The sequence below is a fragment of the Falco punctatus genome (genome assembly GCF_963210335.1).
Source record: "Falco punctatus genome assembly, chromosome: 5".
Taxonomy (NCBI): Eukaryota; Metazoa; Chordata; class Aves; order Falconiformes; family Falconidae; genus Falco; species Falco punctatus.
Window position 1 is genome coordinate 15959041 of NC_137584.1, and position 14572 is coordinate 15973612.

The window sequence follows — 14572 nt, forward strand, 5'->3', positions numbered from 1 at the left end:
GAAGGAAATTATTGCGTGTTTTCTGAGAAATAACCACTATTGGGTGCCCATCTAAAATACCTGTTCATTAACACATCAGCAAGTAAAGACAGAGCCAGACTCTTCAGTACAGAGTGACTTCCAGTCAGAGGCAAAGGGCACTAACTGAAATACCAGCAAGTCAAAAAAAAACCCAACAACAAAACAAAAAAAAAGCCAACAAACTTTTTTTATTGTAAACTGTCACAGCACTTTCCAAACTAGCCTGCTGCAACAAGGTCTCAAGGTCTTTTACCATCACATACCAACACACTCTTCATGCCAGTCCCTCTGCTGCCTTCTCCTAGTCTCTCCTCATCCAGAGCACGCACACTCTTTCTTCCCCAGCTGCTCCCTCTTCCTTGGCTACCCAACCCCTCACCAGAACCAGCCACAGCTGCACCTTATCTACACCAGCCAACCCACCGCCCCTGAAGCCAGCCCACAGCTGTATGTTGTCAATGTTAATTAACCCAGCTTCATTCCTCTACAGTAAACGTGGTTGAATACTGGAACAGGCTGCCCAGATATGAAGTGTCCATCCTTGGATATACTGAATACCCAGGCTCTGAGCAGCCTGCTATAGTTTACCCTGCTGTGAGCAGGGTGGGTGAACTAGACAGTCTCCAGAGGTTCCTTCCAGTGTCTACAGTTTTATGATTCCATAATAAAGTAGCTTGATTCCTGTATCTGATTCAACCACTTGCAGTTAATAGTATATCTTCCACTACAGTGATACAAATTTATATGGGAATGGTGTAAAGCTATGGAAAAAACCAAATAATAGAGTCATAGAATTGTATTGCAGAAACACTATATATTATGAATTTATCAAAAGGTGGTTCACACCTGTAGAAACTTAATAATGACAGATTACAGATTACTTTAGATCGCATTTCTATGCTTTTTGTACTTTAACAAAATTATTCTGTAAATGGACTTTCCTAAATCTGATTATATAGGTACTTTACAGGCAGTCTGTAGTAGTGACTGCAGGACTGACCCACATAACATGGGGACTCTCCATGTAAATACAGTAAGTGTTGATCAGAGCAGCAGACTTCAGAAATGGAATCTAAGGAAAGAAAAAATATTTTTCACTCATGTTTCATAGCGCACCTGAATAAGGGTACTGCTACATTAGCAAGCAACACAGATCAACAGAAACAGTGAAACAGGTGGAGCTGAGGCCTGGCTTCAAAGAGTGTACATGTTTTGGGGCAGGGGCATGGAATTTTGTACTGGTTCTAGCATAGTGAACATAGTCCTGTGGACTAAATACTCATTAGTGCTCAGAGAGCATTAGGTGTGCTCTTGAAGCATATCTTCTGGTTCAGTTTCTTTCAAAATTAATCTGGTTTATGTGCACTGAGACCACTGTGTGATGTGAGGCAAAGCACAGTTAACTGAGGGCAATTGAGAAATTCATGTCAAAAGCCAAGTCCTGATTTAAAATAAAACATTAATGAGTCTGAAACTTATGGACCCTAAGAAATGTATGAACATATGGTTGTTTTTAAATTGCTTGGGTCAATAGATTCTTAAAGGACAAGTCTTCTGAAAGAGCAGTTTGTGATCTTCAGTATCGACAACAGCTTGGAAATCTCTGGCTTTAAGTCTGTCCCTCATTAGTCAGCTGAGATACTCAAATTATGTATAAGTGTACTGATTGCCTAAAAATGTTCTCCATATGTTTGTCTGGTTTTGTGCCCACTAGAAAATCAGTGGTCCATTTAACATAGCCAGACAAAATGTGCCAAGTGATTGAAATAGTTTAACCCTTACTGGTTCATCACAGTGCTATCATACCAGATAAATGAAGCTCAGCATTCAGGCCCCAGTTTCTTGATTCTGAGTACTAAGGACAAAGATACTTTGTTTCTTGATAGATGGTTCTTGATGCACAAGGTGCTGAATAGTCTTCAAGAACCTTGCTGTTCTGGTTTCACTCAAATGCAAACACTGGGATAGAGAAATAATGAAAAAAAAAAAAAGACCATCGATGAAGGATTCTAAAAGTTTTCAGCTGGTCTGGTTTCTTGTAGTTTAAGAATTCATACGCTACTCTGTCTTAATTACAGCACAACTGTATGAGAAATTCCTAAAATAAATAGCTGTGATACCTACTGATGCTATATACTTCCCTTATCTCATGCAAGTCTTTGCTGTTTTATGTCTGAAATGCCCTTTGAAACAATTATCTGAAATCTGTGGTCTTTGTAACGATTTTGGGATCTGCAAGTTTGCAATTTGTCATGTAAGATTCATGTTATAATATGATTTCTGATTTTCATGTTTGAAAACACTAATAGAATATGCATGTATGTATGCATATGCAGTACTTTAAAAAATCAGCCAAAAATGTTAATCTTAAAATTAGCTTAGTCCTAAAATACATACATAATGTCAGAAAGTGGTAAAGTGACAGCTTAAAATACTAGCTTTTTTTTTTTTTTTGGGGGGGGGGGGGGAGCGGCACGGTGCAGGAAGAAACAGCTGTGTATTTTGTACAGCATAGCAAAACGCAATACACTTTTTGGTTTACTCTGTTGTCACTTGCTGGTTAGCTATCCATCTGGGCTGACTGTCACTAAATAAGTACTGAAGAAGTCCGAGCCTGCAAAATATTTGCTGGGAAAAGTCCCAGTGCTATAGAGGACAATAATGTACATTCTGCATGTGTGCACACATATGAAAGACACAAAAGGCACATTCAAGAGTAACATTTTGATTTTCCCAAAACTCAAGTGATTTTATTACCTAGGCAACATTCTCGGTCTACTCTGGCTGTGGACTTACAGTTTTTAGTTGTGTTTTAAAGGTTATTTCATGCTTGAGGAATGAACAGTAATTGAGATGCTGTTTTTCACATTTTGAATATGTCAGTTTCACTAATAAGAGTATTTATGAACAGTGGGCTAAATACACCTTCTCACAGTATATATGACTGTGTAGAAACTCAGTTTCTCTTTCTTCTAGGTCTTCTTTATGTACACCTGTAGCTTTCAAGTTCCCAGCTTTATATTGCTCTTGATGGTTTTGGCTGTATTCCCAAATGATTTACAATTTCTACTTTCCAGACTGTCAGGTTTTCTCTACTAAATCTTTGTCCATTAAAATATCCACATTATTTCTATTATTATCTGCATGTATTTCATTAAGGGGGCTAAGTAATTCTTTGTTCTGTGAAATACTGACTTGTAGTTGACCGAAGGGAAGGCAAGGAACTGTGTGAAAGAAACAAAATTTTTAGTGTGATCTTTTAGCAATAAAAAAAAACATCCCTTTGGCAGAAAACACTGGGTAGAAATTATAAAAGTAACCAAAGCTTTCAGCATTATGAAGACAAATAAAAAAATAAACTAAGACAACCTCCAGTTCAGGAGGAGTTTCTGGAGTCTCCATTCCCAGCTGTTCTGAATGATACAAGCAGCAGATGGAGAGTAATGTGGGTTTAGGGGGAAAAAAAATGCAGATCAGGAAAAAAAGTATTTTAAAACTGGGTAATTAATACACAAGAGCTACATTTGATATAATAGTAGCTTTGATCCAGTTCAAGTGTACTGAATCTCATGTATGCTAATCTAAGAAGCCCAAACTTCTACAAAGTTTTAGACTTTTCTCCTCTGTCTTTACTGAATATATGTCCTCCTTGCAAGAGCTGTCTAAATCACCTGTAGGTGAGAGGAAAATGTACTGCAGGCTGAATTTCTGTGTATCATGGTTTAACCCCAGCCAGCAACTAAGCACTACCCAGCTGCTCCTTCATGCCCCTGGGTGCAATGGGGGTGAGAATTGGGAGGGTAAAAGTAAGAAAATTCATGGGTTGAGATAAGAACAATTTAATAATTGAAATAAAATATTATAATAATAGTAATAATAATAGTAATGAAAAGGAAAATAACAAAAAAAGAGAGAAATAAAGCTGAGAAAAACAAGTGATGCAAATGAAGTACAATTGCTCACCATCAACCAACCAATGCCCAGCCTGTTCCCAAGATGTGCCTCCCCCCCGACAGCTTTCCTCCTAGTTTATTGGCAGAGCACATCATCTGGAATATCCATTTGGCCAGCTGGGGTCAGCTGTCCTGGCTGTGTCCCCTCCCAAGTCCTTGTACGCCCCCAGCCACCTTGCTGGCAAGGCAGCACGGGAATCTGAGAAGTCCATGACTCTGTGTAAGGGCTACTCAGCAACAACCAAGATATCTGTGTATTATCAACACTATTCTCATATAAAAGCCAAAACACAGCACTGTACTATGAAGAAAATGAACTCTAGAACCAGGACACTCTTAAAATATCATTCCCCAGAAATATAAAAGTCACAGCAATACTTAGATGATTACAACTGAGAAATTTTGTATTGAGAATGTCCCCTGGCCATGGTTACTCCTGAACTGTGCCTCCAAAGTGTTTGAAAGCACACTGGCTGTCCCAGGCAGGAAGCATTCTAGGGACTGGATCATTCTAATGATTTAATGGTGGAAATTACCATGTTTCAGTGCTGGGACACCGTCCATGTTCTGGTACTGTTTAACCCACCAGCACAGACACAGCTTCTACATCAGACTAGTTCAAAGTCTAGTTCAAAGTTGGGCAACAAAAAATACAACTTTGTCCCACTGCATTGCTCTTGTTTAAAAATTCAGTCAATAGAAGGACAGAGGAAAAAGAGGAAGCTTCTTCTTTTAGGAAGATGTTAAAACAATTACCTGTAATTATCAGTGAGATTGAAGATAGAATAATTTTGTTTTTTAATATAGTAATTATTAATTGTTACATTTGAATGCTTAGAGACACTCTTTCCCTTTTCTAGAATCACTATATTAAAACAGCAAAGCCTTATCATCCTGAGTCAGTATGTGATTGTTTTATTTGTAGCACTAAAAACATGTATGTGCAGAGGTGAATTTAGCAGCAGATTATGAGCCTCTTTCCTGCCCCAAAACCCTGAACCCTATTCCTGTGAGATAACTTCAGCAGCTGCATCTCCTCCACCCTTGCATGTACTGCCCTTGGGTTACCAAGTTTTGTTTACTATTTTACTACTAGAAACCCAGGTTTTCTCTGACTGAATAACATGTTGAGGGAAGAAAAAGGAGGAAGCAATTAGTGCAATTTACTCTTTTTTGTTATCTCACACTATTCTTGCTTGGAATAATGACAGCCATCTCCTCTTTCATCCTGTCTCTGGCAATTTTCACACTTCTTGACCCTTGTTCTAGACTTGATTCTTGTTTTGGTCACATATCCTTAATGCATAGCACTGATTTATCCTTATCTATAGAATCTTTAAAATTCAGTTCTGGACTATCCTATATAATGTCACAATTTATTCATGTGAACCTAAAGCCCCTCCTGTTTGGCTTTTCAGGTATTTAGATGGCAAATGAGTTTCTTTCTTCCTTCTCCTAAATTTATCTGTATTTTTCATAAGGAAAGGAGTACACAGAAGGAAGTTTGATGTAGTTCTGAAAAAATTAAACATGAGCACAAAGTCATTGTCTCTTACAAAGATTGTGTGTATATGTATGTGTACATTTACTTTTTCTTATTCTGCAATTGCTTACTAACAGAATAGTTATTCTGAAATATTTTTTTTATTTAATTTTTTTTTAAAATTTTAGATAAAGATCCCAATCTGCTTCTCCTCTTAATTTTTAAATGAAGAGACTATTAATTATGAATTAAGGGTTTGTATTCTAAATAAGCACCGTCCTGTTTGCCTTATAAAATTGAGACCTCCTTCCTCATCTATTATTGAGTTCAATGGTGGCAACTAATCCAGAATAGTGCTTATGCTGGCTTTTTCCATACATATCAGTACACAAATAGTGTTTATTCTTCTTCACAGTATGCATGTTTAATGAAATACCAAACCAGCAAGATGCTCTGGTACACTTCACTATCTTATGATTTGTCCATGTACAGAATGTTACAGAGCTCTGCTTTGTTTTCTTCTGCTGTATTATCTTTCAGAAGATTATGCACACATTATGCAAATGAAAATAAGAGCAGGAGCAATTCCTGAAACTGTTTTTATTTTTAAAATAACTTTCAACTTTCTGCATTTTTAAGCAGTGATATTTTCTAGCTCTTTATACACTATTCAGAAACAATCACTTAATTGGAGAAAATAACTTTTTTACATTTGTATTTTAAACAGTTCTGCAACTATCCACTTCCTTTTCTAAATATCTGACTCAAAGAAACTGTCCAATTTTTTCTCACCAAGTTTCATTCTTGAATTTCCACACTTCTATTCCTTACTTTTAGGTCTTGGTATAAAATTTTGCAACAGTAGCTCATTCATCTTATGAATACAACAGCAACTCATTCATCTTAGGACTACAATAGCCTGTTCCTACCTTCTTTAGGCCTATACTGTCCTGTTAGTTGTTACTAAAGGGAAAATAAGTCATACCCTTTCCATGCTGGAGTAAATTGACTACACTTTGATGGCAAGTGAAATCCAAGAATACATTCTTACACTCATCTTCTACAGTGTCCCAGCTGTAAGCTTTGCTTTTTAGAGAGCTCAGCCTCAAGTCTGGGTCAGCATTATAAAATAATGTGTCTTTAATGTATTTGGCTTCAGTCTCGGTAATGCAAGAATACAGTATGGGACACAACTTACTCAGTTTTCACTTTATAACCAGAAAGCTGAGAGCTTTGGGCCTTTTAAGACATGCTTGTACACTGATTCTACACTTTTAAAAAGAAAATAATAATGTTTTCTGTTAAGGTTAAGTAAAGAGAAAGGAAAAAATAATTTAATATAAAAATTTATTATCAAAAGTCAAATTAAATCATATGCTGTTGCATCAAGTTACATTTTTACCTTTTCTGGGTATATAATCAAAGTGAATATCCAAACATAGAATTTAGTGAGATATATAAAGTAAAAAGAATTTGAAATCTAATTTTTTTAAATGACACGTGTCTGCTTTGTTATATCGCAATATTCTTATTTTAAGAAAAACTATGCTGTACATGCAAAAATACCCTCTCTGCCCCATTCCTCCTCTGGTTTAAAACATCATTCTGAAACTATATGGTTACAAATGAATGGAATGAGTTTCAGCAGGCAATATATACCAAATTTTTGTAGAAGGAGGACCCTGACATTGGTTACTATGCTTTGGAAATGATGAAGCAGAAAATTTGAGGAAGTTCCTGAAACAAAAAAAAAGTAGTTTGTGAGAATAATATTTCATGGTGATACATTCTTTGTATAACTTCTGTTTGGGACTGCATTGAGAGAACTAATTTTCTGTTTTCTCTTTGTTTAACCAAATGGATTTTTTGTATATGCATAAATTTTTATATTTCCCAAATATTAGCATCTTAGAATTATTTCACATAGCATTACTGTAGCTTAGGAACAAAAAAGGATGACACTGTAGGTGAAAAAGGGAGAGCAGGGATCTTGCATGTGTTTCTTGACATACCATGGTCTTAAATTTATGTGCCTGAGATAGCTGGTGGGAAATACACTATAGCGATCTCCTAAGTCCAAGTTGTCACAGTGCTCTCACAGCCTTTCTCTTCTAACCTGCAGAAAACCCATTTCTCCACAGCATCCCTCAATTCACAAAGTCAGAGGTTATGTCCTTTCATGCCTTCATTGCTCTGAATCTTCATTTCCCTGTCTGACTTTACTATCCTATTTTTCTACTGCTTTCCCCCATTTAAAGCTCCCTAAGTCAGTACAACCCTCTAGGGACTACCACTGTCTCTTCACATTACTATCAGTTTTGTACTTCAGGCTTTTTTTTTTTTTTTTCCTTTTTTCCTGTTGGCTTATAGTATCCCTTGCTATTGTCCCATGAGCTGCAACGGTGGCAAAAAACCCCACATCTTCATCTAGTTTCTGCCAGGGCCGGGGTAGGATTCCATGAGTAGAAGAAAAGGATGCGTATTCAGTGGTGGGGAAAGAAGGAGGGAGGATAAAGAAAAAGAAAGAAGAGAGTCAGTGGCCTAATGATGAAACAACTGCAATTACACAGATAGGAAAAGAAGAAATGTAATTTATCACGTTTGTAGACAAAGTTCAGACACAAATAATCTTCTTGTGGTTTGTTGAGGGAACTGTCTGTTCAATATGCTGCTGGAATGCCAAGAATGAAGAAAAGCCCTAGCCATGCACCAGCATAATAAATTGTCATAGGTTTAATAAATATGGGTAGCAGGTACCGTGTTTGCAATATCATTAAAAGGTGTGGAGCCTCCTGAAGCCTGTTAGGCAAGCACTCTCAATATTCAGAAATAGAACTTCATTAGAGTAATAAGAGGCAAACTCCAGGAAGGCCTACAACATGCAAATTATGAAAGATTGCCCTTAATAAGATCAAGCTCTCCCAGGGAGTGGAAATGAGACAGAAAAAGTTATAGGTAAGATTAAATATTTTTACAGCCTTACAAGATCAGAATGAAAGTCTTTACATTTGCTGTTAGCAGAGGGAAAAGCTTTTTCTTTCTCACATGAAATATGAGTTAACAGGTAAAGAGTTGTTAACCTTTACCATACCAAATACAGACAGAAACATAAAATCTGAAGTCATAATTTCTTACAGCATACTTTCCCTAAGTTCACAGTATAGTCTAATTACAGACCAAATTATTGATGGTTTTATTGCTTCATCCTAAATACTATTAAAATTCCTTTTAACTATGTGTTAGGAAAATGAAGAAAGAGGGGAAGACAGTTCTTAACATTTGAATGTAAAATGTTAAGTTAGGATTTTATTGTAAAAATACTATTCCCTTTTATCTGCATAAATGTTTCATAATGGCAATATCTTCTTAATAGTCCTTTAATACGCTAATAAATCTAGAATTAATTTGCATTTTTTCAGGAAAAAGAGTAACAGGTTTTTAAATAAAGTCTGGAGCCTCTGCTGCTGTTAAAATCATATTCTGATTTTCAAGACAAAGACAGACGAACACACTCAGAAGAAGAAATGAAAAACCTGAGATTGGAAAAAGTTTCTAGAAATGGTGGAGGTTGCTCATGATGCTATTGCTCAGTTTTCCTAGTCTGTCTCAAATTTTACAGTTTCCTTTTCTCTCTCTCTCTCTTCCTTCTAGGAAACTGTATCTTTAAAATGGTGACAACCCTTAGCTAACCAAAAACTAATCTCTGTATTAACTTTTGTGTCCTGTTCTACAGACTCTTTATTCATATTTTAATTGACATATGATTTCTAGAAGAAGCCTCAAAAGTAAACTCTCATTGATTTTTCAGTTAAATAATTTGGTTTTCAAAAGAATACTTGTATTTGACTTTTGATGACTTACAAATTGTGTTACACTACAAGTGAATTAAGACTGCTGGACACAATTTGTGCTTTTCCCAGAAAGTATTAATTTCTATAAGAAGCCACTCCGAGATCGTGTTAGTTACAGATATTCTCTTGCAATCAGAAATTGGTATGAATTTTTGACTTGTGAATGCAGCTCACCAGGTGACTCTGCTAAGCAGACTCTTCCAAGTTCTTAGTGTATGAACCAACTTCGTGTGCGCATTATCAGGTGGTCATGTACTCGTATTTTTGGTAATGCAAGACTGTGAGTAAAGAAACAGCGAAAAGATTGCCACGGTTTAGTTTCCAATGCAGAGGACACGTATCAAATACAAACATCCGCACCGCTGTATTAGTTTTTGTTCTGGGATAAACTCTAGAAAATTGTGTTCCATTTATTGACTCAGAATCAGGGGATGCTGGAATCTGATCCATCTGGCTCCAGGCACCCACTGGCCTTCCGGGAGCCGCAGCACTGGGCTCAGAATGACAAAACTCTTGGCAATAAAGATGCTGAACTTTATCATAAAGGCATGCACAGTGCTACCTGGACATTAGTAGCTATCTAGCTGTTGAGCTAATATACATGGGGGAGTTTCCACCAGATTTCAAACTTCTGTGCATGTTATTCTAATCAAAAAAGCAAAGAATGATGGCACAGGCCTGAAAACCAGTACAGTCCAAGCCCCAGGAGTTGCAAATTCAGTCCCAGGTGAAAGGGGATCCATGTTCTCATTCTTTCAAATACCTGACTTTCAATGCACGCAGTGCGTATCTCTGTGTTGGTACAGCTACATGATTTCCTGCTGGTTTTATGCCCTGAACTTTGCATCTTCACTGGCATGCCCAGAGCCTAACACTACTGCCACCCGTTTGATGTGACCTTGTACCCTGCAGACACTGTGGCACATCACCTGAGGGCGGCTCCAGGCACCGGCCCGCGCTGCTGGTGACAGGTGCTGTCATCCCTCAGACTTTGAGCCACACGATGCTCTCAGAGACCAACCTCACCGCGTGAGAACTAATTGGGTTCGCACGTGAAAGCACTTGTAGTCACAGACACGTATTTAACCTTAACGGCGGGGGAGGCGGCACGTCCCGGGAGAGTAACCGGGCGGGCGAGGGCAAGAGCTCCTCCGGCAGCGTGCCTGCCCTGCGGAGCTGGGGGCGGAGGAAGGCCGCGGGAGCGGGCGGAGGTGGGGCGAGTGAGGGCAGCGCTCCCGGCCACGGCGGCTCGTCGCCTCCTCGTCACCGCCAGAGAGCCCCGAGGCGTGCCAGGCGCCCGCCGCCTCTGCCGGCCGCCCCCTCAGTCACCACCGCGCCCGGCCGCCACAGGCGTGCCCCGTCCCGGCTGCCTCGAGTCCCTGCGGCGCCCGGCCACGGGCTGTGCTGCGCGCCTGCGCCCGGCCCGCCGCGGCGCCATTGGCCGCTGGTGGCGCGGGACTCGCGTGAGGGTCGCCGAGGTTCGCGCAGCGCTCGCCCTGTGGCAGGCAGGCTGCCGTCGAGAAAAGCGAATGTGCTGGGTCCCTGGGGAGGAAGCAAGAGAGCAGATCCTTTCGATGAGCGAAAACCGCTATCCTGGATCACGGCGAGGTACTCGGATGCAGGGTCACCATGTGGCTAGCCTGTAAGCAAGGTTTTCGTTCCAGAGACAACGAGGTAAACTTAACGTCATAAGAAACTGATATTATTGAAGAAGGTTATGGTTGATTGAGGTTGATCGGGTCTTGTTATGTCACAAAAAAGTCTGGGTTTCTATCTTCCTTCTGCCTTTTCTAGATGTTTGTCTTAAGTTTTTGGGTCAGGTCATACTTCCCTGTGCCTTCCACCCCTGCCCCTCCCCCCCCCCCCCCCCCCCCCCCACGCTCTCCCATTCTGGCGATCTGTTCCCCCTAGGTGCCTGCTCCCGGGGCTAAGCCAGCGCCCTGTGTCGAGCGCAGAGGCTCTGGTGGCCATTTTGTGTCTGTCACTGGGGCAGGTCCTTCTTTGTGGAGACTGATATCTCTTTTACAGCTTGTGTGTGTGTGTTTGAAACCTTTTTACTTGACCCTACAGTAAGACCAGATTAGAGCGAATAAAATATCTTCAAGTATACATACTAATACCGGCCTAGACTGAATAAACTCTATTACAGCATCCACTTCCTTGATTATTGTCTTTCTATCTGGTTGGTTTAATGCCAACTGTACTTGGAGCAGGACACAAGTGCCTAGGTTTGGCACTTTAAAAAACTCACCTTTTTGTATTGGGTATGATAAAGGCAGCACATTAATTTGTAAAGTAATCTATTATACTGAAATGCTTTATAAATGTGAAGTAGGGATGAGTGAAAGTTTGAAAGAGGAAGCATGACATCGGGTAATTCTCTGGATGTATGGATGCTTCTAAGCATATCTAAGTAGAAGTGTTTTTAGAACATTGTGTTTCTTTAACTTTCCCTTACTTTTGAGCCTGTGGTTGACAAAGTGGCAGTTTGGTGTTTTAAGTATAGTGATGTGATACTAGTTGAATGCTTAAGGTCTAAATTTGAATCAGCTATTATGGTACTGGATAGCTTTGTTTTATGGAAAACATCTTTTTTCTTACTCTATTTAAAAAGCTACCAGCAGCACCACCAGGCTGGAAATTCAGAAGGAAAATGGCATTACTGTCTGTCAGCACCTTGATTATTCCTTTGGAATATCACAGTTAGCTCCCGTAGCTCTCCTGTTACCTGAGATCTAGGGGCAAACTGAAAGCTCTGGACAAGCTTTTAGGTGCTGTCAGGTTCCTGTCAGTACTTCTCTTAACAGCAATGTGCTTATGACCTTTCACTATTCATTGAACAATTGAGCTAAACCTCAACCAGATATGCTGATCAAAGGCTGATCTCAAGTGTCTGTCGGTAGCTGAGCTAGTTATTTGGCTTATTTTGCACAAGCAACAGAAAGCTATTGTTTTTCATTAGCTTTCCTGTGCTGTTCAGTACCTGTCACGTTTGAGGTGATTTGACTGAAACATTTCCTAATAAACTCTCCAGGCGAGGAAGGAAGGAAGGGTATAAATAGCATATATGGCAGAGGTCAAGAAATAGGTGCAAAAAATAATCTATTACCAGTTATTAATTATTTAAAAGGGCTGGAACTGACTTTGCTTTGTTATCATAATATTACTTCTAGTCTGGTTAGATTAGGCCCGTACTTACATTTCTAAAAACAGTAACAAAAAATTCAAATAAAAACTTTTTTCCTCAGAAACCCTTCAGTCTTCCTAAGAAGAATCTGTCCCAACTTGAAGCAACAATTTTTAAACACTTTGACTGTGGCAGTTGTTTATTTTAATGATTGCTCTTAGATACTTTTTATGGTCTTCTAATGTTCATATTTCTTGTAGTGTCTCCTAGAATAAAATTTTAAAATAGTAGAAAAATGAGATCACAGATGCATGAATTTGTTACTGAATATTTTTCCTTTTTCTGCAAACCTAACACATAATGTTTAATATTAGCAGTGCTGAAATGGAAAACCTGTGTCAATAATGAGAAAAAGCCATGTTGAATGTTTGCATGCCTCAGCATGTTATGGATGAATCTCCACAGAGAAAACTAATCCCAACAAGATTTCATTTGGACTATGAGAACTGTCATATCTGAGCAGTTACGGAAATAATTAAATTCTAAAGGCACAGGTCAGCATTTGTTTGAAGTGGGAACATGAAATCTAAAATAATTTGAAAAGAAGTCTGTTGCTAGCATTAGTCATGATTTAATTTTGAGAGCACTAAACTTTCAGCAAAGTATTTTTAGAAATGTCATGTTAAAATGATCAATATCAAAAGCAGCAATGATTATGAATCTGCTAGCTACAATTTTATGAAATGATTGTCTATAAAGACATGCAGTGGAAATAATTAGTAATCCCATTTAAGATCATTTTCCTTGTGGTCACAAATTACTGTCCAGTGCAGTTGGAATGGTAAATATGCACCATGTCTTGATACCAGCCATATTTTAAGCTAGAGCCTGCACTGAGTGAAAATAAAAGGTTGTCTTTACTCCTGGTGTGCTGTTGAAATAAGATGAAAATAGAAATTTTTGTACTTATTTATTAAATGCATTTAGTATACACATACAGAAACACTACAATATAAGGCAAAACTTACTACAGCCCATCAAACTTTGCCTCTACCAGATGTTTTGGATATACTTCTTCTTGCTAATATAACTAATTGATTATTTAAAGGTTTGGAGGGATAAGAAAATTAAGAGTGTTATTTCTCCTGTAAGCCTCGCTTAGTATTTAAATAAAAGAGATTCTGTTATATCCTTGATACTAGAAGATATAAAATCTGTAATAAATTAGGATGGTAAAGTTTGGAACTGGTCAGCATTTTTAACATACCAAACTCTTTAGAGAAAGATATGTGAATAAAGAGAGTAGATAAGCTTCTGAAAATCCATAATGCTACCTCAACTGCTGCAGCTAGCTAGTACTTAATATTAAGTTATTTATCGTAGTATTTCACATTTTGCAGTACTTAATGCAAAAATCACATGGATTTTGTAACTTATATAACAGAAGCAAAATAGAAAGGTACTTCAAAAAAACTAACACATAAGAATATGACAACTAATGATTCTAATGCAATTCAGTAACTGATTTTGGTGATTTTCAAATAGTGGTTTTATCAGAACCATTCAGTTGTAGCACTGTTTAGAAGTTAAACTTTGTTGTAATTTTTCTACACCTCCAAATTAATGTTTCATGCTTCTTTCACCTTAATATTTCATATAGTGTATAATAATTGTTCCTCCAATTAAGATCAGTATTAACAATCAGATTGCAAAACTCATGGCACTTAGCCACAAAAAGTGTTTCTTTGCCATGAGTTATGCAGTCTGACTATCACAGTTACTAATTGATAGTAGAAGCCGCCATGTATGTCTTTCAGACTAGGAAAAGCAGGGTCCAACTGCGGGTATTCTTCATGCCTCAGAAGTCAGTTTTTTCATTTGTGGAGCAACACTGTTTATACATTCAGTGTTCCTATATCCTGTGAAGAACAGGTACATAATTAATTACCAGAAAACTAAAAGATAGTGTAGTTGCTGGGACTTTACTTTGTGTAGATCTTGTTTTAGCTAGGTTAAAGTAAGGGTGAAGTTAAACAGGTATCCTGCTTTGGATTTTTTGGGTTCTGGTTTGTGTATGTTTGTGGTGTGTTTTGGGTTTTGTTTTGTTGTTTTTTTTAATCAGCTTGCTTATTGAGGA

The 14572-nt window shown here is 38.3% G+C and overlaps 1 protein-coding gene across 5 annotated transcripts in view; it reads left to right on the forward strand.

The window, feature by feature from the left end:
* Positions 1 to 14572, forward strand: part of EYS (eyes shut homolog) — a 1034174-nt gene that overhangs the window by 463114 nt on the left and 556488 nt on the right. The window lies entirely within an intron of this gene.